The sequence below is a fragment of the Lactuca sativa genome, chromosome 4 (assembly GCF_002870075.4).
Source record: "Lactuca sativa cultivar Salinas chromosome 4, Lsat_Salinas_v11, whole genome shotgun sequence".
Lineage (NCBI taxonomy): Eukaryota > Viridiplantae > Streptophyta > Magnoliopsida > Asterales > Asteraceae > Lactuca > Lactuca sativa.
The window spans coordinates 248,464,429-248,486,261 of record NC_056626.2 but is presented as its reverse complement, the minus strand read 5'-3'; positions in this window follow the sequence as shown (position 1 = coordinate 248,486,261).

Below are 21,833 nucleotides of genomic sequence, written 5' to 3'. Positions count from 1 at the left end.
GTATTTCGCAACAAGCTAGATGACGTAGGAGTTATTATTCGAAATAAAGCAAGATTGGTGGCAAAAGGATTTACATAGATTGAAGGGCTCGACTACGATGAGACCTTTTCCCCTGTTGGATTTCTTGAAGCCATCAGAATCTTTCTTGCTTATACTGCTCACAAAGGTTTCAAAGCTTACCAAATGGACGTTAAGAGTTCATTTCTTAATGGTGAACTCGATGTTGAAGTATACCTTCAACAGCCCCCCGGTAGAAGGAATTTCGTCCCGAAATTAGAATTTAATCAATCAAGAAGTTACAAATAACTAAGCGAAAAGGTGAGGATATTTCAGTATCATCTGATCCTCACGTTCCCAAGTGAATTCTGGTCCATGCTTTGCGTTCCAGCGCACCTGCACTATCGGGATACGACTCTGCTTTGTTTGCTTGACCTATCGGTCCATTATTTCTACTGGTTCCTCCACGAAGTTGAGGCTCTCGTTGATCTCGTTCTCGTCGAGTGGAATAACAAGAGTCTCGTCGGACATAAACTTTTTCAAGTTTGAGACGTGGAAGGTAGAATGTACGTTACTGAGTTCTTGCGGTAGATTGAGTTTGTAAGCCACAGGGCCGATTCTCGCGAGAATCTCGAAAGGCCCTATGTATCTTTGATTGAGCTTCCCACGCTTCCCAAAGTGTATCAAGCCCTTCCAGGGTGAGACCTTCAGTAGGACTCAGTCGCCCACCTGGAACTCCAATGTTTTCCTACGCTTGTCAGCGTAGCTTTTCTATCAGTCTCTAGAGGCTTTTAGTCGTTCACGAATTTGAACGATCTTCTCTGTCGTTTACCGAATGATCTCCGGACCCGTGAGACTGCTTTTGGGAACTCGTCCCTTAGCTAACTGGGTATCACCCACTTCAGCCCAGCACAGAGGGGATCTGCACTTTCGGCCATAGAGGGCCTCGAATGGAGCTGCCTTTATGCTCGTATGATAACTGTTATTGTAGGAAAATTCAACAAGGGGTAAATGGGTATCCCAAGCTTTTCCAAAGTCAATCACACAGGCACACAAAATATCTTCTAAGGTTTGGATAGTTCTCTCACTTTGCCCGTCGGTCTGTGGATGGTAGGCTGTACTCATGTCCAGCCTAGTTCCTAGGGAGCTTTGTAATGACTGCCAGAACCTCGAAGTGAATCTACTATCTCGGTCCGAGATGATAGATAAAGGAACACCGTGCAGCCTTACAATCTCCTTAATGTAAGTTCTGGAAAGTTTCTCCATCTTGTCTGTTTCTTTGACCGTTAGGAAGTGTGCAGACTTGGTCAGTCTATCGACGATGACCCATATGGAATCAAGTCCGCCCGTCGTCTTGGGCAACTTGGTTATGAAGTCCATAGTGATCCGCTCCCACTTCCATTCTGGTATCTCCGGTTGTTGCAGGATACCGGAGGGTTTCTGGTATTCGACCTTGACCTTTGCGCAAGTAAGGCATTTACTCACGAAGGTAACAATATCTGCTTTCATGTTAGGCCACCAGTATAACTTTTTAAGATCCAAATACATCTTATCTGAACCTGGGTGGACGGAATAATGAGTGTTGTGAGCTTCAGTCATGACCAAGTCTCTGAAGCCACCGTGTTTCGTTGTCCAGATCCGATCCATGAGGTACAAGGCTCCGCCACCCTTGGCTTCTAAGTTCTTATCCATCCCTCTAAGGGATTCACCCACCACGTTTTTAGGTTTCAAAGCGTCGAGTTGAGCCTCCTTTATTTGCGTTGGACAAGTGTGAATGGATAGTTAGCGTCAAAGATTTGACTCTACGACCAGTATATTCTTTCCGACTAAGGGTGTCGGCTACTACATTAGCTTTACCCGGATGATAACGAATATCGCACTCGTAATCACTGAGTAGCTCGACCACAGTCGTTTTCTCATGTTGAGCTCCTTCTGGTCGAAAATGTGTTGTAGACTCTTATGGTCGGTAAAGATCGTGCTTTTTGTACCATATAGGTAATGTCGCCAGATCTTCAGAACAAATACAACTGCTCCTAGTTCAAGATCATGGGTTGTCTAGTTAACCTCATGTGTCTTCATCTGTATTGAGGCATAAGCTATGACTTTACCTCGCTGCATCAGAACACATCCGAGCCCTTGGTTTGATGCGTCGCAATAGACCACGAAGTCTTCTATCCCTTCGGGGAGGGACAGTATTGGTGCGGTTCACAAGGCTCGTTTGAGCGTTTGGAACGCTCTTTCTTGTTTGTCTTCCCAGTCAAAGGTTACGCCCTTCTGGGTCAGTGCTGTAAGGGGTTTTGCTATGTGGGAGAAGTTCTGAATGAACCTGCAATAGTAGCCCGCCAGACCCAGAAATTGGCGAATTTCTGTAGGTGTCTTCGGTGCTGACCATTTCTCAATGGCCTTAATTTTGGAAGGGTCCACGTGTATTCCCTCCTCGCTAACAACATGGCCTAAAAATTTGACTCGTCGAATCAAAATTTCACATTTGGAGAACTTCGCGTAGAGCTTCTCTGCTCGCAATGTTTCTAAGACTCTACGGAGATGTGGACTATGCTCCTCCTTACTTCGAGCGTAGATGAGTATGTCATCAATGAAGACGATGACGAACTGATCCAAGTAAGGACGACACACCCTATTCATCAGATCCATGAATACTGCGGGCGCGTTAGTTAATCTGAATGGCATCACTACGAACTCGTAGTGTCCATAACGAGTTCGGAAGGCTGTCTTGGGAACATCCTCCTCTAACACTCATAGTTGGTGATATCCGGATCATAGATCTATCTTCGAGAAGTAATTGGCTCCTTGAAGTTGATCAAACAAATCGTCAATATGGGGCAAAGGATAACAATTTTTAATGGTATGTTTGTTGAGTTCTCTATAGTTGATGCACATGCGAAACGATCCATCTTTCTTCTTGACGAACAAGACCGGTGCTCCCCATGGTGAGAAGCTTGGTCGAATGAATCCCTTCTTGAGAAGTTTGTTAAGCTGACTGGAAAGTTCCTGCATTTCATCCGGTGGCAGACGATAAGGAGATTTGGCTACTGGGGTAGCTCCTGGCACTAAGTCGATTCTGAACTCAACTTGGCGTTGTGGTGGTAAACCGGGAAGTTCTTCTGGGAATATGTCGGGAAAGTCGCGTACTTTTGGGATGTTCTGAATGTCTTTCAGTTCTTGACTAGTATCGACGACGTGTGCGAGGAATGCATGGTACTCCTTCCGCAAGCACTTATGGGCTTGAATGCAAGAAATGATGCGAAGGCTCGTACTAGGTTTGTCGCCGTAGATAATTAAAGTTTCGTTGTTAGGAAGGTTAAGGCGAACTGCTTTTTCGAAGCACATAATGTCAGCACGAAGAAGACTCAACCAATCCATACCAATGATAACATCGAAACATTTAATTGGGACTGGCATGAGATCTATCTTGAAAGTATGGCCATATAAAGTTAAGGTACAACCTACGTATATGCAGTTTGTACTCTCTGTTTTCCCGTTAGCCATTTCTACCGTGAATGAATTATCTAATGCACATGGTTTTTGTTTAAGCAGGTGTGCAAATTTGTGACTTACGAAACTTTTCTCTGCTCCACTATCGAAAAGTATGCAAGCATATGAGTTATCGAGGAGAAACGTACCAATAACTATCATAGGATCGGCTACCGCTTCCTCGTGGCCTAGTGCCATAACTCTCCCTACTCCTCCAGCCATCCCTGCTTTAGGGCAGTTCCTCTTGTAGTGGCCCACTTCGGTACAACCGTAGCAAGCCTGTCCCATACCGGCGTTAGGAACCTGGGCGGCCTGAGTTGTTGGAGCCTGGCAGAAACGGGCTGTGTGCCCCTTCGTATTACAGTTGGTGCATTGCATCTCCCTGCATGGCCCGCGGTGGTGGAAGCTGCATTTGTTGCACTTTGGGAGAGATCCAGCATAACCTTTTGTTGGTAAGGGGTTCGCAGGGACAACGGGAGTCACTGTGGCAGCATTGATTGTCACAAGTTGTTTTCTCTTGGAGGATCCTTGCGAAGCCCCCTTTTCCTCTTAGACCACCCTTTCTTGTTGTTGTCAGGGTTGGACTTTTGGGGTACGGGTGTAGGGATTGTTGGGTTTTGAGGTTTTCGGTGATTGATGAGAGATTGTGCCAGTTCCTTGGCGCTATCGAAGGTAATAGGCCTGGAAGCGATCACACTTGACTGGATCTGGGGCGATAGTCCCCAGATGTATCTCTCTATCTTTTTGCGCTCAAGAGCAACCATATCAGGGCATAAGTTCGCCAGATCACAGAACCTATTTGTGTAGGTCGTGATGTCGGATCCAGCCATTTGAAGACCCTAGAATTCCTGCTCGAGTTTCTGTACTTCACCTCGAGGACAGTATTCTTTCATCAGCATGTCCTTCAATTTTTCCCAGCTGATGGAATACGCCACCACCAAAGTCAGATAGTTAACATGGCTGTTCCACCATGTTAGTGCTCTGTCAGAGAAGGTACAAGCTGCAAACTTGACTTTGTTGCCTTCTTGGCATCCGCAGATCTCGAAGACAGATTCCATCTTCTCAATCCACTGCCTTAAAACCATAACCCCACCAGTACCATTGAAGCTGCAGGGTTTGGCGTTTGTGAAGTCCTTGTAGGTGCATTCCCGAGAGTGTCCATGGCTTTCGTCGTGGTTCGAGGGTGGTGCACCTATTTCTGATCCACTAGGGGCAGGAGCGTTGATTGCTGACACAACAGCTATAACTGCTGCTGTGAAAGCTGCCTGGAACATGTTGGCATCGAAAGGATTAGGTACTTGAAGAGGTTCAGGTGGTGGTGGAGGTGGTGATATTGGTGCTTTGTTGTTTGGGTTACGTCTTGTACTTTTGCGTGGCGGCATCTTTAACTATACGTTTAAAAGATGACGACATGGATAAGAATAAATGAACAATGAATGTGTCTCATGGACTAACTCCCCATAGCCCAACAACAGAATGAATAGAATGACTAAATGAAGAAGATAGCATTTGGATAATAATTTCCATATGATTTGATATGTGTCAATAATACTGGTATTACAGAACAAGTTCGGGAAAAATTGGCCTAGAAGTAGGCCTTACATCAACCAAGATGGAAAATTTTGACAAAATTAAGACTAGATCAAGACCTAACGGGTCTAAGATTTATAAAGATAGGAATTTAGACCAAAGTTTTTACATAAACTAAGTTATATCCAAAAGATGAGTCGATGAGATTCTATCGGCGACGAGAACTGCTAGCATGAGTTCTCGATCCCGACAATAGAGGTTCCATGTCCCTCATATGCCTGTCAGTTCTCACTTGTTGAGCTCGAAGTTCCCTAACTTCAGCTTGAGTTTCGGCAAGTTCCTTCTGCAGATTTGCATTGCGGACCAGAGTCCTTTCATGAGCAGACTCTAGTTGGCGAATGTGGACAGTGTTAACGCCAGAGTTGGCTTCAACCTCCACGACCCGGTCAATAGTTGCTTGACCCAGTATCGTGTTTCTGGAAATTCTACGAACCATGATGTGTAGGACACTGTCAGCAGAACCTCCTTCAGTAAGGTTGTAGAAACTTCGGTCTCCATTGTAGGGAATGGGCTGACCTTGTTCCTGGCTCCATCCAGCCAAGTTAGTGGCCCACAAAGGCGTGGGTCCTTGAAACACAGGGCGGGGGTTTAGGTTTGGGTTTTGAGCAGCTGGGGGTATGTTTTTGACTTCAGGCTCTGAGTCGGAACTATCGGAAAAACCCTCAGCATTGTGATCATCCAAAGGGATTGGGTGATCATCTTCTGGTTCTACCTCTAGCCAACCAACATTGCCTTGGTTTAGGAAGTACGGATCGCCGTGTTGAAATCCAGCCATTTTAATCTACGCGAGAAAAGGGATATAAGAAATAGCTAAAATAGACGAACTAATTAAGATAATTACAGTAAGACCAAATACCCCTATGGTATTTCTTTATGGTTGTGTTGGTAAGTTTTTAGACTTGTTGCCATATCACAACCATTCTTGGGCATATGCTAATCACTCCTCGGACCAGCATAGTTGATCAGGCTATGCCATTCCCAAGACTGACCGTATATCCCCAGGCTTACTTGTGATATTCAACAATCGTAATACTTTTGTTCTTGTCGTTGTGACGCTGATTTTAGTATGAATGCAGGCACGTATACTTACTTAAATATTTTATTATTTAAAAGCATAACTCTTATACAGAGTGTTTTAATCCCCATGTAATTATAGTTAGTATATCTTTTATGGGTTGATATACTATATTCACTATAAACAATGTTCTGATACCAATCTGTCACACCCCAAAACCATGAACGGTGGAAACGTTAAGGGGTGGAGGACGTCATGTACAATATCACAACAATGTAATATAATAAACAAGCAACAACATCATCCATTGCATTATAAGTAAAGTTTTAATACATGTGTGTTCTTTCATTGTAGTAAGACACCAAAAATATACAATCAAAATAAAAGACGAGACTTGTCTGCTCCGTCTTCTGAAAACCTGGCCATCTTACCTGTCTACTGTTGACCTGAGAATACACGTTATTTTGAAAGAGAGTATCAGCTTTAAAGCTGGTGAATTCCTAATTATTTAAGTGTCATTGTCTTGCTTACTAAAAGCTGTTTTAAAAGTCATGTAAACCTTTAAATGAAAATGATGATGTAAGTATGAAAGACCCTAGAAAATCCCTTATTTTCTATTAGTTTGAGATGTAGTCTTCTACCAACACCCGAATGTTTTGTTATGACACTGTAGTCTTCTACCAAGACCCGAATGTTTTGTTTATGACAATGTAGTCTTCTACCATGACCCGGATGTTTTGTTTATGACAATGTAGTCTTCTACCAAGACCCGAATGTTTTGTAAGTAAAATGATAGTTTTTCCTTTAATCGTTTAGTACTAAAGTACTTAGTCTAACTCATCGTTTATGTGAAAGTATCACAAAATAAAGTAAACAGGAAAATGTACTACTGTAAGTGTTGTCACTGGGTACTAGGAATAACACAACATCGCATTAAGCGAAATATGTAACCAATGAACATCCAAAGAGTGTCCAGAAAAGTATTAATGTAAGTGTCATCGCTGGGTACTAGGAGTAACACAACATCGCATTAAGAGAAAGGTATAACCTTATGAACAATCGAAGATTGTCCACTTGTCCTCCATAGCAGCAGCAGGTGGGTGGAGGGGTTAGCCCCGGTTTTCGATCTACCTAGTATAAGTAGTAACCTTAGACCTCCGTAGATGGTCATCGACCACTGGTGCTAATCAGTGGGGTTCGGAATGGTAAGTCCCCCCGAGATATCCCATTGAACCAGGATAGGAAAGATAATTTACACATAAAGTACTAATAAATCATCCTCGTAGTTCTAAGTACAAGTATCCAGGTAAGTGAATACAGGATAATGCACCTATGCAAAAGTGTTCCTGTATGGTATTCATGTAGGTGTGTTCATGTAACAGGTAAGTATATGTAAACATATTCATGTATCAGGTAATGTACTAGTATAGACTCATGCATGAACTGACTCTGGTGTGTTTCCTTGTAATAGGAATAATGGTTGATATCTTCAAATTATCCCTATGATAATTTACCAAAATGTAATTGATTGATCAAGTAGGTTTATACACTCTTACTACTCAAGGGTGTGGGAAACTAAATGAACGGTGTAAACTATAACATCAATACATATATAAGAATATAAGTGTATATGCATAGTTTAGTTCAAGAATGTAAAATGGTTTTGTAAGACATCTTATGGGTTTTGAACAATAATCAACAATGACTTGATGTCATTTTAATAAACATTTCAAAAGTAAAACATTTGATAACAAAGTATTTTTATAATTTAAAACCATTTCATGCATCACATTTTGTAGTATGTGAAATCTGTTAAATGACAAACACAGTTATTGAAATCCATATCAATGATTTAATAACAAGTTTGTTTCTACTTGTATTCCCCCTCCTTTTAAAGCATTTAAAATCATTTAAAACATTGATTAGGGGTATGAACTCAGCTGTAGTTGGTGATTGGGATGAACTGAACGATATAGGATTGCTAGATGTCAAGCGAGGACTTGTACACACACTACAATCCTAATGAACATATAATCACACACATATGCACTCAATTAGTCTCAAATTACTAATTGATAATGTTAAGACATCCTAGACATAATAAACACTTTATATAAGTGTTTTAAGCCCTAAGGATTGCATCTAAGCTATTGTGGGACAAGGCACTTGTGTTTAGGGTTCCAAAGGACCCCATATATGAGTTTACTCCCCATATACCATCGCACATGGAGTTTATGGTTGTAAACTCTTGAGTTTCCGACCGTAAACTCCTAATCATGGGTGTATTGTGTATTTTGAAGTTTCAAATGATTCCTAAAATTATTCCAACTTGGTGGCTAAATTCTTGGAAGGCTTTAAGGCATAGAAACACTCCATTTAGGAGTTTACGGCCCTAAGGCCATTTCCTTTGGAGTTTACGGTTGTAAACTCCCTTGGAATGTTGTTTTTGTTGTTTTCAAGCCTCATGCACAAGTGGTATAGGTTCTAGGCTTTTATTCCAAGCATATGAAGACTCTTGACACACTTTGGTGTCCTTAAATCATGTTTACGGCCCATGAACCATGTCATGGCCGTAAACTCATTTCGAAATGTGTTATTGATGTGCTTAAGGCCATAGATTAAATGGGAACAAGTCTAGGTAAAAGTCCAAGGCTTTAGGTGCCCTAAAAGCACCATTTTGAGCTTGAATTTGGAGTTCATGGCCTAAGATACTCTTGGGCCGTAAACTCCTAAAATTGGGTGATTATTGCTTGGTTTCATATCCCTAATACACTCCTATACAAGTCCAAGACATTAGCATAATACAAGGGTCGGTCTAGGCTTTGTTTCGGGAGTTTACCGCCCAAGAACACCTTGGGGAGTAAACTCCTAAATCTAGTGATTTAGCCTTCTAAATCATGTTATTAACACATATTAAGCTTTCTAACACTACTAGAAAGAGGTACTCATGATTTGGGATAAAAACCCGACGATCCGTGAGAGAGAAAATGGCTTTTCTCTAGTTGGAAATGCGAATAATGAATGAATTTGGTTCCGAATTCTATTTATAGTCCTGAGATATTTTTGGTAGAAAATATTTTTATTCCTGAAATAATCTCTAATATAATAGAGTGTTGGAATAATAGTGTTGCACAAAACCCTAGTGCACCCACTCTCCTGATATTTCCTGAAGTGTAAACCCTGAATTACTCAAACTCACGCGAAAAAATCTGAAAATTAACTGTGACTGCTATAACTTCTATTGAAGTGATATAATTTGTACAGAATGGAAATTTCGGGTTGTCACAATTCGCCTTCAATCCAATCCAATAACATCTAAGTCTGCTTTTGACTTCAGATCATCTTCTTCAACCACTACGGATGGTGGTTCCTACTCCAAGCTACAAGAAGATGATGTCATAACTAAGCATGGTCCATCCACACATACTTCATCACAACAATCTCCACCACACAAATCAAAATCTAACTCTGAATCCTCAGCTGCTGATTACATTGATCCTTTTGCTCTCCTCAAAATCCAAACCAACGTCTTAGATACTATGAAGAAGGTCTCTTCAATCGACACATCTGTAACAAAGCTCAACACAAGGGTGGATCAAAAGTATTTCGGACTTGATTCCAAACTGGATGCCATCCTTCAGTCTCTCTCACAATTGTTCGGAACTTTAGTTGCGGAACATGAAGCCCAACTTGATCAACTGATCTCTATTCGGCTAAAGCATTCAGTTGAGGAAGTTGAAGCCAAATATGATGCTTTTGTTGAACACTATCTTGACACGATCACCTCTATGCTCAAAGTCCATGACGACTTGGTGTCTACTACTAACAAGCATATTAAGCAGACACATATGTGTCATGAGAAACAAATCCAAAGATTGGGGAAAGAGATAAAGAAGAAGGATGAGATGAATTTCATCATTCAACAAGTCTTCATCAAACTGATTCGATCCGCTTGGAACATTGTTGATGTTCCAAATCGAAAGTTTGATGTGATGTTAACCATTCTGGGGCATCTGTTCGATCACCTTGCTGCTCAAGCACCCACCTCCGCAACTTATGATGCTCTTACCAAACAACTCAACACTGGTCTTCAAAAAGTGTTTCAAAAAATTGATGGCATGAAGGATTCACTTATGCTTGCACCGGTCCGGCGGCTTCCCGATGCAAGAGGGGGGAAGGTCGAAGCCAACCTTGGAAACCTTCCTCGGAGTTCACAATCTGAGATGAAGACTTGAATTCCCATTATGAAGTTCAAGTGGTGTCTGGATTTCTAGGAAATTCCTATAATGATGAAGAAGACAGTGATGCCGAAAAGTACGTCACAAAAGCAATTCTAGATCTCGAGGCTCCGAAGAAGCTATTCCCAAAGGCATTGACTAAGGAAGAGAAGAGGATATGGTCTGCAACCTCTTGTCCATCCTCTTTACCAGACGTTCTTCTAAGGGCTATTCAAATGGCCAAAGCCAAATCTTTCCTCATAGCTCAAGCCTTCCGAGCCACTCCTTTTATGTTCCCACCTATTCCGGCTCTGAAAATTGCTGCCATTGACCATGGCTCTCCTTTCCAGATCCCTGATGACATTCCGGAAGCTCCTCTTCTGAACCCCACTCCGGAATATGTGGTTGATGAAAACATGCAGGTCATCATGGCAGCACTGAAAAGAGACAAAGGAAAAAAGCCAATTACTGTTGAACAACAAGCCTTCCACTCCGGACATCCTCTCAAGCAAAAACAAGGATGGTCTCACGAGCAAATCAACAAAGCATTAGAGGACCGCATTCGAATCCAAGCTCTTAAGGACAATCCTGATCCGATGCATGGGATATCTCCTCTTTGCCGAGAAGGCATACTCCATGATCACGAAATTGTTCTGTGCATGTACTACGATGTTCCCACCAACAATCCCGAACAGCTTGATCTTCCTCTCTCTCTCTCTCTCTCTGTCCATACAACAAGTACTACATCAAATTTGCTCCTCCTCACTCAAATGACGATCCGGAAGTGATCCTCCGGACCGAAAGAGAAAGGCTGGAAACATTCTACTCTAAGAATGCTCAACCGATTAAGGAAGTATGGACCAGAAAAAGAATCACCAAAGTCCATGGATTTGCAAGAAAAATCCTAGTGAAATTTGATCTTAATTGCCCACGATTTCGATTTCACGTCTTTCTGAACAAGCCTACCTACCGAACCAATACTGGTGCGGATTTCCCTTCAATGAATCCGAACGACATTCTGACTTTGGCTGCTCAGTTTAGAGGAATTCAAAACAACGACATCAGCATGGGTGCCTTTCATACTGCTCTAAGCTTCCTAAAATATTACATTGCAGAATTTTGCAGATGCGACTATGAGCTGGCTCATCTTTACGGAACTTAAGACTTCGTTGCAAAGATCACCTTTGTTCTTACGAAAGCTGAATTACTTGAAGATGGTCCAATCGTTGACCCGGTTCTAGGGTTTTTCTACACGACCAAGAAGACAAACATGAAGGACTTCTTCCGTGTCCTTGACAAACACCTAGTCCCAACCAAAGCTCTTCGGAAGTTCATATCTCGCTCATCAAAGTCTAAAGCTCCGAAAAAGGTCAAAGCAAAGTCAACTGACCTGGTACATTGAAGTTGGATAATGGTTGTTCCAAGCTTATACATTCATCAAGGAAGAAGCAGTATAATTTAATGGATTGCTAACTTAACTTAGGGGGAGATTGTTGGAACCTGAAAGTGAACCTCTATCAATCTTGAGTCTGAATTCCAAAGTACTTTTGTTCCGAAATCAATGGTCCGGAGTCAAATGTGAAGAGTGGTCCAAAATTTGTATGGATTAGAAGAGAAGAAGATGAGAAGCTGAAGGCATTCCGGAATGATTCTCATGTCCGGTATGGATGCTGATCCGGAGTCATGATATTTTGTCTTTATACATTTATTAAGTTTTTCTTTGTATTGATGTGAAGTTTCATAGGACTTAGGCTTTTGTAATATTAGACAATCGGGATGTAAAAAAACTTTCTATTGTCTGGTCCTATGTAAGTTTTCTAGTTCATTCACTGTAACCTTCACTCCTATTTATAGGAGCTTTCAATGCAAAGTTAAAGACGGATCATTCACTCAACTTTTGGAATTTACTAAGTTATTTCAGATTTCTTTCAAACATTCTTCTTGTTCTTCATTTATTAGCTTTACCTTGATCATTTGTTCTTATTCTTCATTTAATGACTTGATCATTTGTTGAATATATTAACTAAGACTTCACTAGTCTTTCCACATGACTAGAACATTTATTAGCAAGTAGACATTTATCTTAAGCATTCACTGAAGGTTTGAGTTCTCTCACTACCAATTATCAAGAAGATTCCTAGTAGCTTCTACAAGACCAGGAATATGTCAAAGCCACTAAAATTTCTATGACAGTGGCTTCATGTGTGTATAAACCATTGTATGCTACTCAAGGGTCAGTTTGCGAACTTGGATCATTATGCAATATGTGGCGAAATTAAATACAAGGAAAAAGGGAGGAAGGTTCCTAATTTTGACTTGACTTACATGCCAAGTACACAATGACTTCAAAAGAAGTTCTACTCAAGGAAGAAGGCCAAACATTTGAGTTGGCACTTGGATCATACAATAGATCTAGAAAAGATTATACGTCCTAGTAAAGGTGAAGCATGGAACTATTTTGATATAAAAATTCCTGATTTGGTAAAAGAGACGCGCAACGTTAGACTCTGGTTGTGTACCAATGGGTTTAGTCAAAATATTTCAAACATAACTCCTTGTTCATTTTGGCAAGTGTTTATCACTACTTATAACCTACCCCCTTGGTTAGCTTTTAAACGTCAGTATATATCACTTATGTTGATCATTCTTGGGAGGAAGTGTCCGGGAAAAAATTAAAGGTTTTTTATAACCTCAAGTGAAAGAGTTGAAGATGTTTTTCACATATAGGATTGACACTTATGACGCCCAAAGAAAGGATATATTTAAGATAAAGGTTGTACTTTTATGGACAGTTAGTGACTTCCTGCTTATGCAAAATGTTTTGGGTTTTATTTACTCTAACATCCCTATGGTGCACATGCAACCCTAATGCTTTGGATCTATGTTTTCTCTAATTATACATGCAAGATTGGTTCCAAAGCATGAACCCTAAATTAGCATATAAAAATTTAGCATATGAATTAGAAAACATGTTGTAGAGCTACCTCCTGATGTTGTTGATGTTGCTAGTAAGACTTTGGCCTTGTGAGAACTTAGCACCCCAAGTGTTGTGCCTTAAACAAGTCACAAACACCAATTAACAATTAGATGGATATGAGAGAGGCCAAGGAGACTCTAAAACCGATTTCTCTCTTGGAGTGCAAGTAATGGTCAATCTTAGGGCTTAGCACAACAGATACATACATACATATATATATATATATATATATATATATATATATATATATATATATATATATTGAAGAACATTCTGAAGTATCATAGGAGGACCAAAGATATGTTCTTGGTTTATGGTGGTAAGGAAAAGCTAAGCGTCAAAGGATATATGGATGGAAGTTTCCAAAGAGACAGGGATAATTTTAGATCACAGTCTAGTTTTGTATTGATGTTGAATGGAGGAGCGGTGACTTGGAGAAGTTCCAAGCAAGTGACAATTACGGACACAACTATAGAGTCAGAGTATATTATAGAAAATGAAGTGGCCAAGGAAGTAGTGTGGCTAAAGAAGTTCATCAATAATTGGGGTGTTGTTCCTAGGATAGTCGAATCGATTTAGATCTTTTGTGATAATAAAGGTGCAATTGCTTTAGCTAAATAACCTCAAGATGACATATACACAAGACATATAAAAAGAAAGTTCCACTATATAAGGTAGCTAGTTGAATATGGAGACATCATTGTGAGTAGAGTACAACCAGAAGATAATTGAGGTGATCCACTTAGTAAAGCATTTTCACAGATCAAGCATAATGCTCATACTAGTCTTATTGGCGTTAGATCTTCCAGTGAATCGGTTTCATTAAGCCATTTGTACATTGATCATTTGAAACATTTTTAGATATTATACATATGGTGATTATTAATAATAAGGTACTATGTTTGTTCATATTGTTTGTGTTTCCACTTTTGCATGCTTAGAACCACGTCTAGAAGAATGTTATCTTAAAAGTTCCACAATCAGTCATACTATTAGGAGATAATAGTGAATTAAGATCTTCATTGTATTGGCAGATTTTTCATAGGTATAAGCTATGCAACGAATACTAATGAGTACTTGAAAAAGGACATTTTAAGTATTGGAGTAACCATGTATAAATATTACTCCAAGGATCATGTCATGAGTAAATTAAGAAGAGTATATTTCTTATTCTTCAAATAGAGATACACGAGGTTGTGTTTTACTATCTATTTTTTCTTGGTTTTTCCCCAAAGTTGTCCTTCACAAGAAGACATATAAGGTTTGACTAGATATTACCGAAGGAGTAGTACTGCCTTATGTTTTCCGTAATAGGTAGGAATATCTCTGGGCCCCTCGTTGATTTGGTGTTGACAAAAAAATGATTGGCCAAGCTGAGACTTAGTTGATTTGAATTGATAGTCAGTCTAAAAGTCACCACAATGTCGGTATCGGGAAACATAATATTAAACCACGAGATTGACCCTAGAGCCATCTCTATAGTTCATAATAAGATATCATGAAGATTAAAGGAATTCGAAGTTATCATTCTTAGGGCTATTTATAGTTAAGTTGTTATAAGTACAATAGTTGCATTGGCCTTCCACTCATTGTTGCCCCTATTAAGTATTAGACCGGTTAATTGTTGTTGTGTATGTGCAAGAGGGAGCTGATAGATATTAGTGCCCATAGTTATAACAAGCTTGATAATATTACTACATATATTATTGACTTTTAGGTTGCACGCAAGAATAAAATAATGTAGAACTTATTAAATATTTATAAGAGGGACTAAAATAATGCCCATAGTTTTGTTAATTAATTAATATTTTAAGTAATTAGTTAGAAAATAATGAAATCTAAAATATCCCAAGTTATTTAAATTCCATAGATAATTATTATTATATTTGGTAATTATATCTAGGGTTTCAAATTATCACCGTATATAAAGAGGGCTCTAAATCTAGTTTTTTCACTTGGAAAAAAAATGCCTTTCAACCACAAAATGTGGAAGCCTCTCAAAACCTTGAATCCTAGACATCCAGTTCCCATGACATGGTCATTGGATTGCCACAATGAGGCGAGACACATATTCTAATTTATTGGAACTTTTTGTTGTTAAGGTTTGAAGGTTGTTTATATCTGTGTAATGCCTATTTCCTCAGGTACATTTTTTAATTCAAAATTATGCTTTTTTTTGTGTGTTTTGGTCATTAAATGTATATAGGGGTTTTATGCCCATTGTAGGTCATTACTCTATATACGCAGGACGTAGGACCGCAACCTCCAAAATCCTAATTGAAGGTTATGAGCCCTATTTAAAGGCCTTATATCCTTGAGAGCCTTCTCATGCTCAACCTTCACCCTTCTTTACACCATCATCAAAACCCTTACAACCTTGTGAGGTCTTTGAAGCTTTTTGAGTGAGTTTTTGTGTTATTTGTCAAGATGGATGCCATTGAAGGAGTACATGGGGTCCATAACTTATAGATCCTAAATTTTCTCTTCCTGGACATTCTCTAAGCGGTATAAAGATTTAACCTTGTTGATATCTTTAATAGATTTAGTTGGTGTTTGGTTTTTATCAGTTTTTGTCGCTTAACCTATCATTGTTGAGCTTTTTGAGTCATAAAAATGGGATGTTGGTCACTCCCATTCAGCCATGCATGAGCTTTTGGATCATTGGAGTATGTTTTGGATTTAGGATTTAGTATTGTGCTCATTTAAGTAATGAAAATGCTTAAAGTCTAAGACTTTATCACTTAGCATGTTTATTAGGTTCAGTTCTAAGTGTTGGATGATTCGTATTTATGGATTAAGAGCTTAAGGAAAAGTGGGCAAACAATGGTATTACGTAAATCGTTAGCAAGGCTATGCATGGCATAACCTGAATTGCCCCAGATTGACATCAAAGGCTCTACTCAGGATATAGATCACGGGATACATGGGTTGTGGAGTAAAAAAGGGGGTTTTGGAAAAATTAGATTTTGGGCCATGTAGAGTGGGCCCCTGTCTTAGAATGGTAAAAAGGTCTTTTACCAAGAAAGAGAGAGCGTTCATAAGTAGGACCCTAGAGTATGAACTATTACATTAATCTCTAATTAAGGTCTTACTGTGCATTGATTAGAATTGAGAGTTCCAGTTTTAGCAGCCGAGTGTGAGATTTTTTTATCTTCGGTTTGAGGTGAGTCTCCTCACCATGCTCATTGGTCGAAGGGAAGGTCAGTGTAACGCTTGCAGATTCGAGCTAGCCAATCTAGAGAAAATGAGAGTTTAAAATGACATTTTGATAGAAGATTATTTAGAATAAATAATGTTAGCCAAGTTATAGTATATGTCTCAGGGGTTTCGTACATATAAAGAATGCTGAAATCTAAGTTATAACGAAGAAGTTATGACTCGTCGAAGTTTTACGGCTAAAACGACACAACACCCCGTAATGTAAAAAGGGATTTTTTGATAAATTACGTTTTAGCCTTAGTGATCTAATAGAAAGTCGTAGATATGTTAAACCGACAGAGTACAAAAAAAACTTCCAAATCTAACTTCGTTTAAGAAAGTTATGATTTTTATAATATTTAGCATAGTAGTGCACAACCACGAAATCGAATTTATTGATCGATTTTTAGCCAACACAACCTAAATGTGAATTGAAGATCTCATTAATAGGAGCTCAACGATATAAAGACAGTCGAAAACGGATGTCAGATGAAAAAGTTAAAGTTTTTAATGGATTCGAATTGTCTAAGTTTGTTAAAATATAACTTTAAAAATAAATTTAAAACTAGCTGACGGTGTCTAAACGAAAGTTGTTTTTCCATTCCATACCTACGCGTGGATATAAAGAATTTCAAAAAACGGAGCTCGTATGCAAAAGTTACTGATTTTAGAAGACAATTAGTTTTTGGAGTAATAACGAGCGACACGTGGCGCGATTTGAGCCACTGCTTGCTCACCACGACTTGGCACTAGATGATGATGCATGCCCACGAACGTCCAATGCTCAGCAAGGGAATGCCCCACATTCGAACCGGACTCAACCTATAAATAGAGGCGCAAATCACCCTAAAAACTTACACCTTTCCCATTCTTTCTATCTCAAACGTCTCTCTAAACCCCTCCCAGCCCCTATTACTTCCCAAGTGCTAAGAGGTGAGTCCCGGAGTGCCAGAAGGCTCCAAGAGGAAGAGATTTTGGCTCGGAAGTTCTTCCCCCATAGAGCCCGGTTCCTAGCCAAACCACCTACTAAGTAGTTATGCTTATCCTACTTTATGTATAGCTTATGTTTAAGTTCAATATTGTTATTATGAACTTATAAAAAAATATATATTTAAAAAAATAATATATATATATATATATATATATATATATATATATATATATATATATATTATAAGACCCATAACATTTACGCAAAATTTAAACTTTTAATACTAACAAAAGAGTCAAATAGTAATTGTTTTTCAAAACATTTCCAATTCATTTATCATCAGAGTGTCCCAAAATAGAACATGAGGATGAGGAGCGGTACGGTCACGCCTTCGCCTTCCCTCACTCTCCTCAAGTACCTAAAACAATAAACTAAAAACTGTAAGCCCGAGGGCTTAGTGTGCTACCCCCAAAATACCAATACCACATTGGCAGAAGCCATAGCCATAACGATCAATCAAACAACATACGTACTGAGCCGTCGGCCGGACTGGTCAGCCCTACTGGGCCTACATTCTATCTGAATCTATCCCGAGCCTTCGGCATTACTTTTTCGCCGTGTGGGCCTACAGTCTCCCCGGACCGCTCAGAGGGTGTGTTGGCCTTCAGCACAAAGCAGGACCACCTCAACCCAACCAACAAGCAACTAACAATGTACGCATACTATCACATACTGGGATATACACATAGCAAACAAATATATCTCATTGACCTTCAATCACAAAGTTTCACTCGTAACTAGAGTATCGACCTAAAAGGTCACTAACATACCAATCCTTACGGATCATAAAAGCGTAACATACTATCTATTCTGATTCCGATGTAACATATCAGAATCATGTGTAGCATACCATAACAACCGATCTAACCGATTTCTAGTATAACAACCATCCTAAAGAAGATGGTTTCTAACAAAGCAATAGCATAACACCCATCCTAATCAAGGATGAAATCTAGCATGGCAATAACAAAGCAACCATCCTATATCAGGATGTAAATCATAAAGGGTCGGCCTTGGTGCCGTAGACCCTGTCGATATAGTGAGGATAACTCACCTCGCAGATGTCGATTGAAATGCAAACTCCAACTATCGGATCACTTGACACCGGCTCCTCCACCTATAACCATAGCACAATATACTCATAAGTTGTTACTCTTATGAGACACCCCATAACCCCTTAGTAATTCCTGATCAAGGTTAGAGACCTCAGTCAAGGTCAACAATCCATGAACTCAACTCTCCGAGTGCACTCGGCCACTCGCCGAGTCCATGGAGCATATTCCAACTCGCCGAGTCAATGGAGTGACTTGTCGAGTTCCTCCGAATCCCGATCAATGCTTAAGGGCCACCCGTCGAGTTTCCTCCTTGCAACTCGACGGGTACTCACGCAGGCCTATCCAAGGGAAAAGCCATCCGACTCATTGAGTTGTTCTTCAACTCATTGAGTTTTATGGTGATCTTCATCGGACTCGCCGAGTTGTTCATCCAACTCGACGAGTTCAATGACCATCTTCATGTGACTCGTTGAGTCATCCTTGAGACTCACCGATTCCATCCAGTTCTCTTTCCATAAAGTTGCAAACTTTACGTGCATGCATGGCTATAAAGGCTCCAAATGTCTATTTTAAGTTCTTAATGGAGCTTCTAGTCCAAGAGGGACTCCAACCACAACCAATACAATAACTTTATGACTCAAGCATCCAAGGAGGGTCCAGATCTTAAGTTACAACTTCAGATCTAGCCCATAGCTCAACATCCCAACTTGAAAATCCATAAAAAGCCCTAGAATCAACCAAAGGGAAGAAAGGAAGTAAGAGTGGTACTTTGATACCTTGAAATGATGCTAGCTGAGGCGAAACCCGCTTCCCACTCCTTTCTTGCTTCAATTTCCTTTACACTCTTAGCTTCCTTCCTCCAAGATCCTCTTTTCCAAGCTTCAAACTCACACCAAGGTAAACACACACGAATTAGGGTTTCAAGGGCTCTCAAAGACTGTAAGGAGTCCCAAAGGAGGCTGAGGCTGCTTTAAATAGGGGTGCAAACCCCGGGATTTTGGGTTTCATCTGCCAGCTCCTACTCGCCGAGTCCCAATAATGGACTCAACGAGAAGGTCACTAAACACGCGTTCTCACCCCGCTGCTACTCGACGAGTAGGTCGACCAACTCGTCGAGTAGAGCCTTATCCAGAAATTCTTAATTAATTAATACCTGAGGATCAGGGCGTTACAATTCTCGTCCACTTGAACTAGACTTCATCCTCGAAGTCCGCTGAAGAAAACAATGTTGGGTAATGCTCGTGAATTTCCGCTTCCGGCTCCCACGTCCACTCGGATCTCCTCCAATGTTCCCACTGCACCTTTATTGAAGGTATTTCCTTGTTCCGCAGAATCTTCTTCTTCTTTTTGAAGATAGCTACAGGCCTCTCCACATAGTTCAGGCACACATCGACCTGAATGTCATCCAACGATACCACTGCCTCCTGGTCCATGACGCACTTTTGCAATTGTGAAACATGAAATGTGCTGTGGATTCGGCTAAGTTCCTCCGGAAGCTCTAGCCTATAAGCCACCTTGCCAACCATGGCAACAATCCTGAACGACCCGATGAATCGGGGACCCAATTTTCCCCTCTTCCTGAAACGGATCACACCCTTCCACGGTGAGACCTTCAGGAGAACCATGTCACCCACCTGAAATTCCAACTCAGATCGGCGTCGATCGGCATAACTCTTCTGTCCACTCTGAGCGGTCTGCATCCGCTACCTAACCTTCTATATCATCTTGGTAGTTTGCAGAACTACCTCTGTCCGGCCCATCACCCTGTGCGCAACCTCGCCCCAACATAATGGGGTCCTACACTTCCGCCCATACAACAGCTCGAAAGGCGGGGCGCCAATACTGGAATGATAGCTATTGTTGTAGGCGAACTCTACAAGCGGTCGGTGGGAATCCCAACTCCCACCGAAATCAATGACGCACGCCCTCAACATATCTTCGAGGGTTTGAATGGTCCGCTCACTCTGCCCATCAGTCTGCGGATCGAATGCTGTACTAAAATGTAGCCTCGTGGCTAGTTCCTCGTGGAACTTCTGCCAAAAACGGGAAGTAAATCGAACATCCTGATCGGAAACTATGGAAACTGGTACCCCGTGGCGAGAGACCATCTCGCGGACGTATAGGTCGGCCAACTTCTCCGCCGACGAACTCTCCTGTATAGCGAGGAAATGGGCGCTCTTGGTCAATCAATCCACGATGACCCATATAGCATTGAAACCCTTTGCCGTATTCGGCAACTTCATGACGAAATCTATAATAATCCGTTCCCATTTCCACATGGGAATCCCCAAGCGCTGCAACTTACCATGCGGCCTCCAGTGCTCGGCCTTGACCATTCTGCAGGTCAAACACCTTTCAACGTAGCAAGCGATATCTCACTTCATACCAGGCCACCAATAACTCAAACTCAAATCTCGGTACATCTTGGTAGCCCCCGGGTGAATAGAATAACGAGACTTATGAGCCTCCTCCATCACTGTCTGCCTAACTCCTCCGGTCATCAGAACCCAAACCCGACCATATCGGGTCAATAGCCTACGGTTATCCTGAACAAACCGGCCGCTTTCGCCCTTAATCCTTTCCAATTTCCCATTCTACGGTTTCATACCCTCGATCTGAGAATCTCTGACCAAACCCACAAGTGGGGAATCCACTGCTATCCTCATACATCTGGTTGGGGTAGAAGACCCAGCTGACTTGTGGCTCAAGGCGTCCACAACCACATTCGCTTTACCAGGATGGTAAATGATCTCACAATCATAGTCCTTGACTACATCCAGCCACATGCGCTGCCTCGTATTCAAGTTCGGCTGATCCATAATGTGCCTCAAACTCTTGTAATCCGTGTATATGGTACAACGGACCCTGTACAGATTGTGCCTCCAAATCTTGAGAGCGAAGACCACCGTTCCCAACTCAAGATCATGCATGGGGTATCTTGTCTCATGCGGCTTCAACTGCCATGATGCATAAGCTATCACTTGCCCCCTCTGCATGAGAACTACTCCTAAGCTTGTGATGGACGCATCACAATATACCACGAAACCCTCCACTCCCTCGGGGAGTGTCAACACTGGCGCCTCGCATAACCGTTGATGGAGGGTCTCAAACACCCTCTGCTGCTCTAGGCCCCACCGAAAATCCACTCCCTTCCTTGTTAGAAGAGTGAGGGGTACAATGTGACAACCCGAAATTTCTATTCTTTACAAACTATACCACTTCAATAGAAGCTATAGCGGTCACAGTTAATTTTCAGACTTTTCGCGTAAGTTTGAGTAATTCAGGGTTTACACTTCAGGAA